This window comes from Arvicola amphibius, chromosome 3 (assembly GCF_903992535.2).
Source record: "Arvicola amphibius chromosome 3, mArvAmp1.2, whole genome shotgun sequence".
Classification (NCBI taxonomy): Eukaryota; Metazoa; Chordata; class Mammalia; order Rodentia; family Cricetidae; genus Arvicola; species Arvicola amphibius.
The window spans coordinates 116,395,891-116,416,180 of NC_052049.1; positions in this window are offsets into that span (position 1 = coordinate 116,395,891).

The window sequence follows — 20,290 nt, forward strand, 5'->3', positions numbered from 1 at the left end:
GCGCAGCCAACCTATGGTCTAAGATGAGGAATCTGGGTCTGATGCTTGTGTGAGCTGGCTGGTGACATGGCATTGCCACAAAAGAGGGAATGCAGTCTGCTCCACAGCTGGAGGGAACAGGAAATCGTTCCCATCAGACTACACCATGGAAATAAGCAAAAAAAAAAAAAAAAAAAGGGTGTGTGCGGTGGTGAGAACAAGGGACTCATCACTGGAAACATTCTAAGACTTGGCTATCAGAAGAGAAGATAGAGAGCAGAAAGGGAAAAGTTGAAGACTTCCACAAGGCTCGATTGGGTTAGGAACCTAGACATAAAAGGAGGCCTCTACGGTGGAAAAATTAAATATCAGAGAAGAGGAAGTTAGAGTGTGTGTTTCTTGGAGGCAGCGGCAATCCCCTCAAACAGGAATGTCATAGGAATGGTTGGGACGAAACTGAATAGCAGAGGCAAGATGGAGGCTGGAGAAGTCCGTGCGAGAGCTGTGTTAGAGATCCCAGGTAAAGTGGCTAGAGGGATGGGGGAGGCAAATACAGAGAGGTCCCTCAAGGGGTCTCATGGGTAGGATGACAGGAGAGAACTGATACACTGAAGGAGAAACAGCAGTCTCGGGGGGTAGTAAGAGAACCCCAACAATTAGGCAGATCAGAGTCAGAAGTACTCTAGGGGATGGGGAGAAGCATGGTCCTCAGCGTCTAGCTGCAGGGAGGAGGACCAAGAGATGGGGAACTAAGATGGCTGCTCCAGAAGACGTGTCGGTATAATTGGGGAGCAAATGTCAGCTTGTGTGAAAGCTGAGATTGGCAGGTCAGGAAATGGGGAGAATCGTCAGCAAAAGGAAAGGCGAGGAGCGGGAACTTAGCAGGTTTAACAGAATCAAACAGAGGATTTTTCTGAGACAGAGAAAGTAAAATACATGGAGAGAAGAGGGCCAGCAACATAGAGGAGGAGGAACTAGACACACATTGTGGGAACAAAATCCCAGAGGAGATAGGGGTCCAGAGTTCATGCGAAGCAGTTATCTTTAAATAAGAGGAAAGAAACCTCTTCCTTTGAAAATAAAGGGGGGGGGGGGGATTCCACTTCATAGACATGGCACCTTAAGAGGTGAGAACGAGGGTACTTGAGATGCTCACAAAGACGGCTTTTATCTCCTACTGATCTGAAATGGACACATAGCACGAGTGGAGAGAAGCCTTTGATGGTTTAAGTTCCTGGGATTTTCAGATTGTCACTGCAGCATAACCTAGCCCATCCTGACTGAATACAAGGAGAAAGCCACCTCCTGGTATTTGGGCAGCAGGGATGAATCAAGGTTTAAGGAAAGAAAAGGAATGAAATAATAACATGATAGCATCCAAGTGGTTCAAAAAGAGGCTTTATCGCAAGGCGTGTTTTGAAAAGTTTGAAAGCTGCAGAAATGTTGGAAGCCAGGATAATGACCACCCAGAGATCCTTCACCCAGATTCATCAATTGCTGGCATCTTGCAGCATCTTACCACATTATCTCTCTGTAATGTCGGGGGATGGACACACACTCACTCCTGCAACACACCTTTGTTTTTTTTTCCCTGATTTTCTTCTTGTATTCAAAAGTACCTGAAAGCAAGTTGTAGAAAGCACTCACTTCATAAATGTGGAGAATTTCTCTTACAGAATTATAACCTTATTATTATAGACAGAGAAATCAATACTTTGGGTTGTTTAAGAGTGTGCAGATCTAAAGTATACGGCACTGATATTCTTACACATAGTGAGGTCACTACTACAGCCAAGCAAATTAACATGGTTGTCATCTCACATTTCTTTATGTGGCTAAAAAAAATACTGAAAATTTACACAGTAAATTCCCAGTAGACAATATGATATTCTTAACTATAGTTCTCATACTGCACATTAGATCTCTAGGCATATTCATCCTACAATAATGTAAACTTCATATCCAAGCTTAATATTAATGCAACACTCTTATCTAGCATAGTCTACATGATTCAACTTTTCCTTGGAATTTTTAAATCTCCTTCATACTGTTCCCCCACCTCTGCCTGTGAGACCATTAAGAATTGCACACTGAGTTTTGGAGAAAGAGGGAGATAGAAAGGAAGGAAGGGGGATATAGAGAAAGGAGAGAGGTTGGTATTAATTGATTAACTGGGAAGAATTTGGTTCCCTTATTCTTTAACAAGGCAGACTTGCATTGTGGAGAAAAATGGTAATCAAATGTATGGTGATGGCCTAGCTGGAGAACATAGTCCTTTGCCTGAGATGAATGGTTAGCACAATCAGGAGGAGGGGGAGGAAAGGGGATGCATGGTATATAATAGCAAAGGAAAATGGCAATGTTCAGATAACTAATGGGCCAAAAAGAAAAAGAGAAATTCGAAATATAATTTGGCAATGTAAAAATTAATACTAATTAGACTCTTTATACCCTCCCCCAAATGTTTAATTACCATGCATTAAACAATCAATCATTAAATCTATGTGAAATTAATTTGTTCTGAGATCTTTACACATATATGCTCAATTTGCAAGTGGCATGGTGAACTCCTCCCAACTTTAATTAATTAGAGTTGGCACTGGAGATGGAATATTTATTTATGGACCAGGTACAATTAAAGGAGAAGGTTCTGCTCACTCTGGAGAATGACAAGCAGACTGTTGGGTATGAGTGTTGGAGAACCCTAGTCTCTCAGAGCAGGTGCAACCTCAAGGGTCACTCCCTTCAGACTATCGCGGGGAATCTAGGAGAGCTGCAGAAGAGCTCTGTGCTTTTCTCCGTATTTCCAACAGCTAACAGAGACACTAGATTTCGTCTTGATAAGGTTGCACTGGCTAGATAAACTACCGGAGTGTTGTTTTGCCTTTGGCTGGGATTATACTCATCCTTTATGACAATGTTGGTTATCTTCTTGTGACCAGATGCCCCAATTATCAGTCCGTTCTGTCTTTCATGAAAAGAAGGAAATGATTTTATTTTAATCATCGAGTTTATTTGGTTCAAGAGATTTCTCAGAAACAAAGGGAAAGGGTGGGGTGCTGAGGGAATTGATAGTGAAAATCCTCAGAATGGAAAAAAGGGAAAAAAAGCACTATTCTTGTCCCAAACCGAACAAAGAGGAGATTGCCCAAGTGATACAGCCAAGTTCACGCCGTGACTTATTAAAAGCAATTAACAGAAGCCTTTCTGGTTCATCAAAGGTTACTTGAGGAATAAATTTTATGAGTTAAAAGTGGAAGATCCCTGGAGACAATAAGTCTCAAGCAAGAAAGTCATTCAGGAGGCTGGTGTGTGCCATCCCAAAGGGATGTGGCAGCTGGTGTCAATCAGGGGTGGACGGGAGAGATCCGCGTGTACACACCATCATGAAGTCTCAGAGGTCGGGGACAGTGGCTTGCTCACCCACCCCACATGGTAGAGGCAGGATCAGAAATAACCTTCAGGTTTTCAAGAGACAGTTGAGAGGCGCGGTGTGGTGAAGGAGACAACCGAAGAGAAATAGTGCCATCACAGATATTAGGTTGTCTTTCAGGAGACCTGGAATGACTGAGATTCTAAGAGTTACTTCTACCCCAAGGGTCTCCTGGGTTTTTGTAATGCCAAGGATAGAGAAGGACAAAGGAGCGCTCCCATCCCAGCCCCAGGCTTTGAGCCTGCGGTGGGAGGTCTCTGCCCAAGGCAGACGCCAGGGGTCAGTGCAGGCCCACCTTCCCCAGCTGGAGCGTCGCCGAGGTCTCCCGCCTTCAGCAAGTGTTCATTACGGAAAGAATTTAAGAGAACTCTAAACGGCAGATTCGTTTATGATAGCAGCATTTACAGGCAGTTGTAATTATAGTGTATGGAAAACAATTATTCCCTCCTAAAACTGCTCTTTTAATTTTCTCTTATTTGTCCCACAGTGAATGTTAAATAAGCCTCATTGCCTTGCAGACAGCCTCCGATATGCGTACAGAGAAAAGCTCCTAAGCACACGCCACACTGTAACCTGCACACGCGCGCTCACACACGCGCGCACTTGTTCCTAATACACGCGACAGGCAAGCTCTGAAAAGCATACGGGTCTAGCCAGTGGCTTCCCACAACAGCCCCATCCCAAGTATATAGCTCAGGGATGCCACGTGGGAAGCTCCTCCCCTTCCAACAGATTTCTCGCTGGGACAGGTCCTCAGGAGTCACTACTCAGTGAACCCTTCCTCTCCCTCCAGAGTCCCCAGACAAGTCTTGCAGCTCCAAACTGTATTGCACCTTGTTCCTGGGCCAGACATCTTCACTTGACAAAGTTTCATCTACTTCTTTGCTTACACACCTCGCTTTACGTGTAAAATCCTCAGGCTCAAAGTGCTTGCCTTTTTAAGCACCGGTGAGAAAGCTTTCTCCTGGTCCCTCTCTCTGGCTATAGGTCAGGATAGTGTTCTCCGGAGGAAGGTCATGAGTTAAATACTTTCCTAAAATGTTAGTTTGCAAAGAGCTGTGTTTCCATTTTCCAGCTTCTACTGAGGAGTGTAAAAAACCAACATCCAGAACTGAATGTGTCTTTGTGGAGACTTCAGCCACATTCTAGAACCTTGACGGAAACGGGTTGCGTTTCCAAGTGTCTTGACCTTTAGTGAGGTTTCAAAGACTTGGGGAGCAACAGAGGTCTCTAATTATCCTTGATGAGAGAATAAATGTCTTTAGACTCAGACTGTGGGACAGATGGGTAGAAACGGAAAACAAAACACATCTTCATAGTCAAGGACCAATGACCTTTAATAAGGGGATTAGGCGGTGACATTCTATAGGTTCTCAGGCCAGCTTGGAGTGACTACTCTTGGTGGATGGGAGGGCTGTGGAAATCTGTCCCCTTGATGAAAAAGTTTTCATTGGAGGGGGGAGATGTTTGCAATTTGGGGAAAGTGTTCCTGTTAATTGCTTGTCTTGGCCTTGAAATGGTCTTGATTGTTAAGTAGCTCTCTCTTTCCACAGTAGGAGAGAGAGCAGGAGGAAGGGATTTCATGTGAGGGACAGAAAAGAACGAAAAGGATGCTGATGCCAAGTGAGCCGTCTGGTGGGTGTTTGATGCTGGCAGGCTGGACTCCTCTATTCATCCGTGTTCTCTCTGTCTTGGCTCGAATGCTTACGGGACTTCTGAATCTCTTTGTTTCCTGTTTTTACCGTAAAGGTATAAAATAGTTCTGAGGATTCCTGCCACCACTTCATACCTAGTCTTCCTTCTCTTTCTTTCTTTTTCTTTCTTTCTTTCTTTCTTTCTTTCTTTCTCTCTTTCTTTCTTCTTGTTTGTGCTGCTATAACAAGGTACCATTGACTGGCTAGCTTAAGCACAATAAAAAGTTTATTTCTCACAGTCCTGGCAGTTGAGAAGTTCGAGATCAACTACACCATATGAATTACCTTGCTCCTTATAGACAGTGCTTTTGACTCGCTCTTGCAGGGCAGAGAGAGCAGCAAGCTTCCTTGGCACCTCTTTTAGAAGGGTGCTGTCGACTTTCAACCTATGCAGATCTGTCTGTGAGACCTGGGACTTGAGGACTTTACAGAATGGGGTGGATTACAGCCTAATGCTGCGGACAACTTCACTTCCGTTTCAGTGTGCTTTTATACATGAATGTCACAAGGAAAGCAACGATCCAAGAAAGGCCGTTTGAGCTCAGAAAAACATGTAAACAAATGCCAAGAAGCACACGCTAAATATTAACAGAGAAGCCCTTTCCCAGAACTTTCTCAGGGCAGGCCAATTTGCCTGGTACATACTAGAGGTTATTTCTGGGAAAGCCCAAAAGCAAGGCAGAAGGCCATGTCCACATTCAGGGGATACTGAGGTATGATACTCGACATACCTTTTCACTAGACTGGCTTCTATAACTATGTTCCTGCAGGTACTAATCCCATTCACAGGGGTCTTCCCCTCATGACACAGTCATCTCCAAATACTGTCAAATTGGTGATTAGGTTTCAATACAGGAATGTGTGGACATGGTGTTGAGGAATTCCCACTGTAGTAACCAATGCTCATGGGGTTGTGTAGAAGAGGCCTGAGTTTTCCTTCCCCATCTGTCTTTAACGTCCCATGAGGAAAACCAAAGGCTAGAGGGTAGACATGACATCTTGTTAAACATTCTAGAACTTCCGTAGGCAGTGTTCCTTAGAAAAACATGTGTGTCAATTAAATTTGAGAATTGAAAAAGAACTAAAATGAATAGAAAGATAGAAAATGTAGTCCTGTATATTCTTAAATTATTTGTAAACAAATATATAAACGATGTAAATGTATTACATGTGTTTACATTTTATTAAAATACTTAATTATTTAGGACCTCTCCCATGCCTTTGGAATGAAATACTCAAGGAAGGTCCTGACCTGAGTTTCGTTGTCTAAGTTTAGCTTGGATCTATTTGGCCTCCTAGTTCTGTTGTTAAAGGACAGACAGGGGAACATTTGGAAGAAAGCTGAGGCTGCCGTCCCTTCTTCAAGTAGGAAACCGGACCAGGTGATCCCACCTCACCTTCCAAAACTGTCTTTCCATTACTTCTTGGTAGGGTTTGAATATGGCTCATTCTTTCCAAAGCTCATGGTGAGATTCAATTGTCATTCTGGCAAACTTGGGACATGGGTCGTTTAATAGCTGAGGTCTATGAGAGCGATTCATGACAGTCTCATGGGAGTGAGTCCATTATCACAAGAACAGGTTACCATAAATCAAGTCTGCTCTCATAATTTCCTTTGACTGTGTCATGAGACAGCATGAAACCCTCATGGGAAACCAAGTGGATCATGGGACCAAGATCTTGTACTTGCTGCTCTCCCAAACTGTGAGCCAAACATCCTTTCTGCCTTAAACATTATCCCATCTAGAATAGAAACAGATTTAGACACTTCTTTCTCTAGAGGCGAAAATTTTTTGCCCCAAATAGGATTTATTTATCTAACTTTCAGTCACCTGCGAGTTCTGCCCAGGTCAGATTCCTGGAACAAGTTTCTATCATTTCCTAAAATGGTAGTGCAGAAACAGGCAGGGCTGGGTCAGCACAAGGACATGTCTTACACAAGCAGCTGGGGAGAGCACCGAGGCAGAGCCCTGGGAGCTTATTCCACAGAGCTGTTCTCCCTAAGGGTTGTAGTAAAGGCAGAAGTAAACGATGACCATGTTGTCACCCACAGTTTAACAATTCCCAGGTATCTGGTTTTTTGCTGAGCACTTGGCACGAAGTACTGTATTGAATTCCTCCAATTTATCCTGGAAGTAAGGGCTTAACCATTGTGTTCCTGGGAGACGGTGCTGCCATAGTGGAAGCCACCTAAGAAACAGGAGAGAGAGAGAGAGAGAGAGAGAGAGAGAGAGAGAGAGAGAGAGGGGGGGGGGGGGTAGAATAACTAAGACTGCCTCCGAATAATTCCAAAAAACACCTGGAGTCTGCCCATAACTTGTTTCCTTCTTTCAGAGATGAAAGAGACTCTCTGCCCCAATGGGGAAGGAAGATTTTGTTGTTTGAGACCCTGCCCTTTATCCCAGGTTGGTCTCTAACATAGCTCAGGCTGACCTTGAACTTGTGACCCTCCTGCCTCAGCTTCCTGGAGGAGAAAACTTTTTAATAACCACCGTTGTTTACCACCCAGGACAATCAAACAAAACTGCCCTCTGAGAATTTTACCATCATCATTGCTGGTAATTTTTAATCAAGAAAAGGCATCCTCTTATCTTTCCCCAGCGAGTCCTGGCCTCAATCCACCCACATTAATCACTTCAAAATAGCCTGAGAATTCATTTAATGTCACTGCTTAATCACTTTATTAAATGCCACTGCTCCTTCCATGTGAGTGTTTGTTTTTAGCTCATCTCTGACATCCATCGGTGCCTAAAAACTCCAACCTCTTTTCAAAAAGACCATGAGTTTCATGTTGTGCCTGCTTCAGGGACTCTTTGCCAGGAAGACCAATGGACTTGAAATTCCCCCATAGAAAGCCATTCTTATAGATAAGGGTAGCTCTCTCCTAGTTCCTCTCCACAAGGCTATTTGATTCTGTAAACTTTTATTTTTAATATTATTCTCAAGAGAAAATTGTATGAACATTGTAGAAATTTCAGAAGTTGAGGGAGAGGTAACTGAGGGGCGGGGAAGTTAACAGTCTGAGGTAAACTTTCTATCACCAACAGGAATGATACCAAAATGGGTTTTGTCCCATTGACTAAAATCAAGACTTTTGGCAAGGGAGGATGGCATGTACCCATTATTTCAACACTCAGGATGGTGAGGTAAAGGAATCATGAGGTTAAAGTCAACCTAAGTTGCAAAGCAAGACCTATCAAAAGAAGAAAGGGGGGAAAGTAACAAAAAATTGACCAAGATATTGTTGACACTATTGAGGTAAGAGTTGCCTTGCCCAACCTCACCAGGGAAAGATGTGGTTGTGGTTGTGGGAGGATGGTAAAGGAACAACTGATACAGGAAGAACCTTCTGTAGAGGGAGATGGTTTGCACTTGAGTTGATAGCATCTTGGACAATAAAAATAAATCTGAGTTATAAATAACTTCTCTAGGTCTTTTCAATTATTTTTTTACTATTTTTAATTGCACGTGTGTGTGTGTGTGTGTGTGTGTGTGTGTGTGTGTGTGTGTGTGTAATTCCATGGAGGCTGGAGGCATTAGGTGTCCTGGCACTGGAGTTACACACAACGGCAAACATCCCCTGTGCTGGTCCTCTGTAAGAGCAGTATGTACTCTTGACTGCTGAGCTATCTCTCCAGCCCCAAGAAAGAATTTTTTACCCTATTACAAAATTAAGTTGTATTTGCACACAATCACCAATTGACCTATAATGGTTAGCTCCAATATGGGCTCAAAAATGATGCTGAAGCCTTACCAGCTGGAAGGCAAGCCGTGAGGAATTCAGGATGTCTGGTGTGGACAGAGAGGGGATGTGCTTTGCTGTTATATCAGTCACTGTCCTACTGCTGTGAAGGTACACCATGACCAAGGCAACTCTTACAAGAGAAAGTATTTAATCCGAGGCTTGCTTACAGTTTCAAGAATTTAGTCCATTATCATTATGGCAGGGAGCATGGCAACAGGCAGGAAGACAGGATCTGGAGTAGTAACTGAGAACTATATCCTGATCTGTAGGCAGGTAGGCAGAGAGAGAAACTGGGGCTCACTTGGGCTTTACCCCCAATGACACACCTTCCCCAACAAGGCCACACCCCCTATCCTTCTCAAATAGTACCACTCCCTGATGACTAAGCATTCAAATATATGAGTCTATGGGAGTCATTCTTGTCCAAACCACCACAAGCCCAACCTACTAACCCCACACTCACATGCTGGTTAATCTGCCAGAGGCTGCTATTGAGCACCGAAGGACAAGGTCCTTTCCATGTCATTTAAACCTTCGAATTTTCTTCCTTGCAGGAATTTGGAATTGATGCTATTGGTAACATGTGTTTAAAGGTGATCTTTATGCTTCCCAAACCCCATTCTGTGCTTTGCAGAAGAGGAAACTAAAAATAACAGGAGCAATTGACTGCTCCTTCATTTAAGGTCTAGAGTTCCAAAAGTACATTCCTGCAAATAGAGTTATTTCACTACCTATGGTAGAACATATAACTGGGAAGATCACCAAAAAGTACACAGGTTGTTACACCTTCCTGTGGATTCATTACATTGGTAAAGGCGGCATTCCATTTGGAAAGAAGTACTGGCTACTGAACAATCATTCCCATACATCAGTAGTTAGAAATATAGTGTGTGTGTGTTGGGGGGGGGGGTTCTCACATTTTAGAAAACCAAAGCTATGATGCTCAGAATGAGGGAGAAACCTTTGACTATGGAATGTGAATGAGAGCCTTTAAAGACCAAGAATATCAGTTTTCCCCTTCATTTGATTGATTTGATTCCCCACAACAACACTACTGAGGGGTGCATGGGTTTTCTCCCATTGTAGAGGAATCGTGCCTCACGGAGTCATCTGTCAGGCTGGGGTCTATATCCAGGCCAGCATGGCAGAAGTTGGGAGTCTTTTCAGAAAAACAGACAGGTTCATAAGTAGAGGTGCAGGTAAACAGACATGGGTAAGTAGATATGGATAGGTGAAAGACAGACAACAGACAGACCAATGACAGATAAATACAAGAGCTGTGCGTGGTGGTGCACGCCTTTAATCCCAGCACTCAGGAGGCGGAGGCAGGTGGGTCTCTGGGAGTTTTGAGGCCAGCCTGGTCTACAGAGTGAGTTCTAGGACAGTCAAATCTGTTACTCAGAGAAACCGTGTCTTGAAAAAAAAAACAAAATAATAAGTAGCTGGATGGATGGATGGATGGATGGATGGATGGATAGATGGATGGATAGATGGATGGATGGGTGGGTGGGTGGGTGGATAGATGATAGATAGATAGATAGATAGATAGATAGATAGATAGATAGATGATAGATAGATAGAGCTATCTGCAAAAGCAGTGTTATAGAATAGCATTTGATTTTCCAGGCCATGGCTTACGATACTGAAATGTTGTTCTTCTGGCAGAGAAAGAAGCACGCATCCAGGATGTGCTGGCTACATTGGGTACTTATTGATTTATCAAGCCAAGTTTATACTAAAAATAGAGGAAGAAGAAGAGATATCCAGAAATGAATCAAGACAGCATCTATGGCAAGAGAAGAAAAACAATAGGAATGTCTAGGAGATTACAGACACCAGAGAGCAGTGGGAGAAAATCTGGAGATATACACAGCCTTAAACAGTCCCCACACAAGTTCCTGCTAAGGGCCAGAAGCAGATTCTCTGTAGGCCTTCTTATCCACAGGCAAAAAACGCTGCTGTTTCTCCTATATTAAGAAAATACTCTTGATCCCCTATCTCCATCCTCATTTTATTTCATTGTTCATCTGTTGCTCAAAACCGCTTAAGAAAGTCACCAGTTCCATTCAGGAAGGCTCACAGCACCCTCAGCTTGCCAGAACACCAACAACCTGCATGTCACAAAAGTCTAAGAGTCGGATCTCAATGTACTTAGCGTGGAGCAAATATCCAGACACATGAAATGCTACCGCCCTGCTGCTTGTTTAAAACTTAAAGTGTTTATAGATGGCCACATTTCTGAATCTCTGAGAGACTTCTCCAAACACAGCTGATGTGGGATTCCCCTCTGCGTGCTGTGAATACCATTGGCGAGTAAACAAACTGCCTTGGCCTGTTGATAGGGCAAAGTAGAACTAGGCAGGGAAAACTATACTGAATGCTGGGAGAAAGAAGGCAGAGTCAGGAGAAGCCATGTAGCTCCTCCAGAGACAAACTCTGAAACTTTACCCAGTAAGCCACAGCCTCATGGTGATACACAGATTAATAGAGATGGGTTAAATTAAGATATAAGAGTTAGCCAGAAAAATGCTTAAGCTATTGGCCTAACAGTCTTGTAAATAATATGGGCTTCTGAGTGATTACTTCGCTACTGAGCAGCTAGGAACAAACAAGCAGCCTCCTACTACACACGGCCATTCCTTGAAGTCTGTTTCCCACCTCCATACACCGTATAAATTAAAGAATTAATCATGGCTGCTGCAGGAGGGCAGGGATATGTTCCCTCTGCAGAAAGTAGGCCAGTTTTTCTTTTTCATTGGTCACTGATGTGCCTGCCCAGTCACACCGGGAAGTCACACCAGAAGAGCACCACATAAAGCTCTAAAGATATTTGTTGTACCCACCTTGGAGGCTTCTCAGGTGTCCTCCATGATCCCAGAATGCCACCAGCACCATCATGGCTCCTTGATGTCAGTCTTAGATCCTGGTTCTAATAGACCCTAGCCTGCGTAGCCCATGTCCCTGGTGATGCTGGTATTCAAGTGAAGACTTGTTTAAAGCTCATCTTCCCCCAAGCTCTAACTTGGTGCTGCTGTAGCTGATCCCGGTGTCCATTTCAGTGGCCACGTAGCACTGTAGCCTGCTTGGACTCCGAGAGGCAGAGAAAACAGGTAGCCGTAGTCATGGATTGGCCTTTTGAGGCAATTTGAGATCAGGGATCCCCAGATGTGGGTGACTGTCAAAAGCTGCCTCCATTTAACTGCATAGGTGCATCAAAAGCTCCAAATTCCCTCCTTTTCACATGAATTAACAGGAATTTTAATAATAAAAATTAGAACGCTCAGTATGTATTTTGCTCCCTGTTTGATAAAAATGAATTCATTAGAATACTGTAATTAGTCTCCTCCCCATCTTTACACATATAACAATGGGGGCACAGCTAAGGAATTTAAAACCTGGGTGTCAGAAATGAGACTAAAACTCAGTTGGGCTGACACACAGCCAGTACTCCTGACCACCCCAGTACCCCACCATTAGCTTGGCTGGAGGGTTTCTATCTACCAATTACACATGACATTCCAGACTGACTTTCCTGATTCAGTTGATAATAAAGATTCTTTAATATACAATATCTCAGTAATATCAGAGCTAAAGGACTGGAAAAGATAGAACATTTTTAACGTAATTGCGTTTCAACAGAAGCTGAGAGAATTTGGCATCCTGATAAGTATTACTGATGTAAATTTGACACCCTAAGTCATCAGTGACTGTGAAGTTAGCAGAGAATTTTTGCACGTTTGATTTTGTTCTCTTTATCATTGCATAGCTTGGACAGGGCCATCATTTAGATAGGGGTAACCCTTCAAATAAGCAATTTCTAAAGATTAGCGAGTGCTTTGACTATTGCTGCAAAGATTTAATGAGTCATGTGCACTAAAGTGATGTCATGTGACATAATTATAGTATAGCCCGCTGAGCACATGAGAAAATGAAGAGGAGCTTGGAATGTAGCTCAGTGGGCAGAGCATGTGCTAAGCATGCATGTGGCCCTAGCTTCAATCTGAGTGGTTATGTTATAGACTTTAACATATATAGAAAGAGATTATAATATATAACATGTTATAGACTTTAACATTATAACATTATACTTTAACATTTATAGACTTTAACATTAATATTTTACTATGCTGATAGTATTTTGAATATCACTTCATCTTTTACTAGAATTTGACTCAGCCTTAAAAGGGTCTCAAATACTGTCAATACACCAGTCTCTTGCCTTTCCTAGTTCACCACTGCACCCTCTCTGGTTTTTTTTTGTTGTTGTTGTTGTTGTTGTTGCTGTTGCTGTTGTTTTGTCTTATTTTGCGAGTTATTTTTCCCTCGTCTCCAAAGTGTAGTGTGTTCTAGGCTCAATACTGGGACCTCTTTTCTTTTTTATCTGCTCTCTCTTGGTTGTCTCATATAATACCATGGCTAAGTCCACACATACATTGGATACGTAAAAATGTGTATCTTTGGGTTTACCTCTTTCCGGACACCAAACTAGTGTGTGTAAATGGTTCCTGTCTCCACTTAGTTGTCTTAAACCTATATTTAAAATTTAACTTTTAAAAAGTGTGTGTGTGTGTGTGTGTGTGTGTGTGTGTGTGTGTGTGTGCCTGAGTCTATGTATATGCACCATGTGAGTGCAGAAGCCTTTGTGTCGGATCTCCTGGAACTGAAGTTATAGCTAGTTATGGGCCATGCAACATGGGTGCCTGGAACAAAACCCATGCTGCAAGATCAATATGTTCTTTTAACTACTGAGTTATCTCTCCAACTTCCATCACTAAACTTTTGCTCTTCTCCAGACTCACACAATCTTTCTCACCTAAGCAAATGGTGTTCTCTCCATCTGGCTATTCCAACGGTAAACCTTTGAGTCATTCTGGAATCTTCCACCGCATCTCTTATCCAATCTATAAGTTAATCTCCTACAATCTGCTTTCATACTAAAATCCTGACCACTTCTTACCATCTCAGCACTTTCGCGTGGATTTTGGTGTCTGCTTAATGCTCCCCTCTCTGCATCACTGATTCTTAAGCAGTAGTTTCTTTAAAATATGAAGCACCCCAATCTAATCTGCAAAGCAAGCTGCTTCAGTGTCTACTGTCAAACTCAGAGTCGTCATAGCACCCCCAGCACCCCCCCCCCCAGCCACCTCCTGATGGTCACTTCTCTCACTCCTTCCCAGAAGGGTCTCCCTCCTTCATTTGTCTTCAACCGTGAGGATACCCTTTTCGCCCCGTGTATATGGCAGTCCCACTGCTGTCTCGGGAGCTTTCATTGTATTTCACCTGACCAATGCTCCTCCCTCATAAATCTACCTGACCCCCTCCCTCACCCCTTTAGTTCTTTGCTCAAACCTCACTTCTTCAGTTTCCCATGGCTGCTGTAACCAGACAGGCATAGCTTTGTCTTAAAATGGTGTATATTTATTATCTTATAGTTCTGTAGCTGAGGGATTTCAGGAGTCAAATATCAAAAGGGCCATTGCATTCCTTTGGTGGTCATTGCCTTGCCTTTCTAGAGGACTCTCATATTGCTTCACTCCAGCTCCTTTGCTTTGCTCCTAAAGCTGGTGGCATGACATCTCCAAATGTTCTTTTATTATCAGGTTCCATATTCACACTTCTGTTTCTGAATCTGACTCTGTTGTTATCCTGTGTAACTACGCTGGGCCCACCTGAATGGCAGATAATCCCATTTCATGGACTCTCATCTGGTTACCTGTTCAAAGGCTCATTTTCCATGTAAGGTAACAGTGTCCCAGTTAGGGTTCCTATTGCTGTGAAGAGACGCCATGACCGTGGCAACTCTTACAAAGGGAAGCATTTAATTGGGGCTTCTTACAGTTTCAGCCATTTAGTCCATTATGGTCATGGTGGGAAGTTGTCCGAGTCCAGCTTTGACAAAAATACCACTTACCAGGGTAGGGGCATGGGGATTAGAAGTAAAAAGAATGTAGGCATGAGTGAAAATAATAAAACAGAAACATAGGATAGTACCGAGAAGGAGCTCCAGTGAAGACTGCAATCACCCACATTTAATTTCCATTTGCTTAAAATACCCCTAACCCCAAAAGGTAGGAGTAAGATAAAAAAAAAAACTCATTAACATGATACAAGGAAATGAACATACCAGTTGAAGGTTGCTTACTACATTCTTAGTTAAAGATTTTATTGCTAAAACAAAATAAGCCATGCTCATACCCTAGACCAAAATATTCTGTAGGCAAACCACTCCCTGGGTAGAACTCATTATTTCCCCCAAGGGAGTAGGAACCTAGTTGGATTCTTAGACTTTTGTTTGAGGTAGAAACAGATCTACTTCTCTATTCCTGAAATACAAGGTCTGGATATTAGCCACACCTGTTGACAATAACCTTGAGAGAGCAAAACTCTAGGTGGGACCTTTGTTTGAGGTTGAAACAGACAATAACCCTGAAGGAATGAATAGAAGTAAGTTCTAACTCTCTGACCTTCAAATAAGGTGGAAATAGGCTCCCATTTTGGGGCCTTCACAGGAAATATGACAGCAAGCAGGCAGACATGATGCTGGAGAAGGAGCTGAGAGTTCTACATCCAGATCAGCAGGCAGCAGGAAGTGAATGACATGACCTGCCTGAGCATTTGAGACCTCAAAACCCACCCCCTAGTGACACACTTCCTACAACAAAGTCACACCTACTCCAACAAGACCATACCTCCTAATAATACCACTCCCTCTGAGTCCGTGGGGGGCATTTTCTTTCAAACCACCATACATAGACAGTTATGGGTTCTAGGAATAAAGACATGGGCATGCAGGGGATTGCCATTCAGCACACCACAGTGAACTAGTTCATAGGCATTTTCAACTGAAACAGTTACGTTTATGAATCCTATCCCCTTGCCTGAATCATGTTGTTTCTGCTTTAATTTCCCTCTATGGCATGTATCACCATCTCACACATTACAGATCTAGAGTGTATCTGTTTTTATTTACTACTATGTATAATCTGTAGCTTATAATATGTACTCAATAAATGTCTGTTGAATAAGTAGAAAAGACACTGCATAATATCATAAGGTAAATTGAGACCTACAACTGGAATCTGCTAATAAAATGTACATGGAGAGGAAGATATCACAAGAACTTGTCAAAATCTTGTCTTCGTAACTGTGCTTTGTGGTTAGTTGGGATCATACAACTAATTTTGGCCACTGAAATATGACAAAAAAGGATCCATGTTAAGTCTAATCTGCAGCAATAAAAAGACTTGTCTTTCTCCTCCAATCTCTGCCTCACGCTGAAACAACCAGGAATAGAAAATTTCAGGTGACAAAGTAGCAGATAGCAACATTTTAAAAATTATTTCTTTATTTTATTTTATGTGTATTTTGCCTAAGTGTATATATGTGTACCATTTGTGTACTTGGTGCCCATGGAAGCCAGAAAGAGAGTATCAGATCCCATGGAACTGGAGTTACAGGTGGTTGTGAGCATGTGGGTGTTGGGAGTTGATCCTGGGTCACTACAAGAGCAACAAGTATTCTACTCTTAACCACTGAGCCACCTCTCTAGTCTCAATAGTAGCTTCAGTCACTAAAAGGAGTGTCTATGTAAAGTAGAGCCTTCACTCCATTCCCACCAGCAGAGCAAGACAAGGAATAAAATCAACAAATCAGTTTCTGTTGCTGTAAGGTGCTGAAAGTGGGTTGGGGATGGAGGTCAGTCAATAGAGAGCTTTCCTAGCATGCAGAGAGCCATGAGTTTGATACCAAGCTCCACATAAACCAGGCAAGACAGTTCATGCCTGTAATCCTAGCACTCAGGAGAAAGAGGCAGGACAATGGTGAATGCAATGTCATCCTCAGCTACATAGCCAATTCGAGGCTTATAGCTTGAACATAGACCAGCATCAACTCCTGAGACACTTTCTCAGAAGCAATCAGTTGTCCAAATGAGAGATAATAGATCCCAGGATAGACTCCAATACTCGTACTACAAAAGTGCACAAGCTCCATCTTTGATTTTATTGTGAAGATTAAAAAGAAATAAGACAATTTAAAACAAACTCTGGATTGTTTGTTATCAGAATATAATTAGTCTATTCTGATTAATGCAGCTCACATTACTAAAAATTGGATGCCCTTGCAAAACACAACCTAAAATACATGCTTGCTGGCTTTGCAGATGGCCATTGGCAAGGAAACTAATATCCGAAGCTAGAAAGGTTATGATTCATGTGTCATATGGTGACCCAGTATTTAGCAAAACTGTCACTCATGTAACTTAGAAAGTAGATTGTTGTGTGAGCAGGACAAAAGCTCAAGGGAAAAACAAGATGTTAGAGGGTTTGCTTTGTGGTATTTGTCATGTTTGGCTCAGCCTTAGAAGAAATAAGCCCAGGGAAGAATTTCACAATTTCAAAGCAGAAATGAAAGGAAGTGAAGATGTGTAAGGATTGACTCTTTGCAGAACTGAAAAAAGCCAATTGCTTCTATACCCCCAAATAGTAAAATTTAAGTCTGAAAGCAATTTTAAGGCAGATGCCAATAAAATCTCTCAGCAGATTATATTACCTAAGGGCAGGGATCAAATTAAGGATATATTGCACAGTAAATCTTTTTCAATTGTATGAAATTACTCATGGCAGATATTAAGGGCAAAATTTGTCTGCAGAAGTGTGGTAGCCTGGAGAAAGAAACTGTAAGACTGGAAATGCGAAGACACACACCAGAGAGGAGAAATTTGTCTCAAGAAGAGCTGTGAGCCTTCTCTTTTCCTTCTCTTCCTTTCCCTTCATGGAGAGAGTAATCTTATGCCATGAGGCAGGTAGAAGAAGAATCTCTGTACCTGGTACAAGAGTTGCGGAACCTCAGTGTCCCCAGAGGAAGGAGATGGAATCTGAGCTTCTGTTTTAGACAGCTGCCTATATCCCAGCTGAGATGTGGGGAGGAGGTGGTCCATAGGATGGATGCTGAGGAATCCCTGGGAAAGTGATGTTAGAATCAGAAGAGGGGGGAAGAGAGACTCCTCATGAGTGAATGAGCTGGTGGGTTGTCGGAGAAAATACACATGGGAAGCACAACCCAGGATGGAAAGTCAGAGCCCATGTGTACCGAGAAGAACATCTGTGGCGAAATGGGATAGAATCTGGGCACAGGGTGACCGAGACTGGGAAGGATGAAGAAGCTGACCATGTACAGGGTGCCTTACCACAGAGCCCGGTATACAGACAGCAGCAGTGACAGCAACCAGGCAAGTGAGAAAGAGGTCTCACAGTGGTGGCTCCTGAGCAAGAAGAGGGGAGCATCCTCAGCACACGTGCAGACTGGAGAGGAGTTTGGTTAAAGATAGCAAGGAACGGGACTGGTAAGGTGGTCTGGCTGGTAAAGTGCTCGCCTTGCAAGCATGAGAACCTAAATTCAAGTCCTCAGAAACAGAAGGAAGGCATGGTAGAGCACACCTGCAATCCCAGAGTGAGGGAGGCAGAGGCAAGCCGATCCCTGGGGCTTCCGAGCCAGTCCGCCCAGCCTAATCGCGACTTCCTGGCCTGTGAGAGACTCTACCTTAAAAACATTGTGGTGGATATGGTTCCTGGGGAGCAATACCGAAGACTTCTGTCCTCCATGGGCATGTTCACTCACATGTACCTGCACACAGATGGCACACACAACGAACACATCGAGTAGTGAGTAGGGTGGTCGGTCATGTAGGGAAGAAGCAGCAGCAATGGATGGTGGTAACAGAGCCCTGTGATGCATCCATATGAACTTAGGAAAAAAATATATTCCTTATGTATGCATATATAAACTCGATACACATACACACCTATGCACATATACATATGTGCACACTGTTCTGAGAGAGAGCCTGGGGACAGCAGCATTCAAGTAGTAATGGACATACCAAGCATCTAGATCATAGCCCCTAAATACATAATACTAAAGTTATATGACATGTATGTGTATAAGTATTTGGAGACTAGAGGATGTCAGGTATTATTCTCAGGGTTTTTGGAAGAAGTGGTTTGGTGTGTGTGTGTGTGTGTGTGTGTGTGTGTGTGTGTGTTTTGTGTGTGTCTGTTTTTAAATTTTTATTATTCTATTTTATGTGTATGGGTGTTGTACACTACTGTGTGTGCCTGGTGTCCTCAGTGGCCAGAGAGTGTGATCTGTTACCTGGAACTAGAGTAAAAAGTTGTGAGCAGCTGGGAGCTACTAAGAATCAAACCTGGGTCCTCGAGAAGAGCAGCCAGTGCTCTTAACTGCTGAGCCCCCTCTCCAGCCCCTGTTTGCTTTAATTAAAGGTCTAGACATCCAACTCAGGTCTCCCTGCTTGCACAGCCAGTGCCTTATAGATGGAGCCATCTCTCCAGCCCTATTACCTGCTTTTCATATCTAATTTTAGAGTTATCCCTTTCCATAAAATCTAGAGGTCACAAAACTGACATTCTTAATTCATACTTACAAGATGTGAGAACTCCCCCACAGGACTGTGCAAAAAAAAAAAAAAAAGAAGCATGGCTTACATGGAACTACATAATTAAAATTTAAATACATTCTTAAACCTTATTTAATTTAATGTACATAGAATAAATCTATAAATAATTATGGCACAGTAATTTTATTATTCTGCTTCAAATTCTTATGAATATTTATTTGTAGAGAAAGGGTAACTTCCGAAAGCTATCCACCTAATACAATTTCTCTTCATTTTATGAAAACTGCTCATTTGTACTCATTTATTTAGCTATTTTGAACTTGTAAATTATTCTATGCATCAAGTGAAGAGCTTTCATAATAATTGCTGTTCCAGATCATAATTATAATAATAAATATTCCTTTGCATTTTTAATAGACTGAGAATTTTCATATATAAAACATGTTTAGAGAAGCAAGGTCTGGGAGCACAGGCTTTCACTCCTAGCACTCAGGCTGAGGCAGAAGGATTGTGAGTTTGAGGCGGCTTGAGCTCCATAGTGGGTTCCAAGCCAACCTGGACTATACTCTGAGCCTGCTGCAAAAACAAAACAAAACACCAACAAAACCAACCAAATGTTCAAAGGGATCCGAGGACAAAAAGGGAAACAGAATCATAGACAGAAAAGTGGGAAGAGGCACCTTTTTCTTTATTTTGGTAAATAAGATTTATGCTTGCTGAATAGAAATTTTGTCTAAAATATTTGTCCATACAGCATATTTTAAAATTAATGAGAGATAGATGAAGGATCACCATTGAGACTCCTCTTACAGCTGTTACTTATTGATTTCTTCTGCCTCAATCAAGACACATAAGCCACCTGAGTCTCATCCATGAGAGCAGCCAATGCTATCTATGTTAATAAATGTAAAAAGTGCATAGACATTTTATAAATTCTTGAGGTCTGCACAGAACAAATTGATTTAAAATACTCTTCTTGATTAACATCTTCGTTACAGTTCCCCCACTCTATTTTGATCATTCTC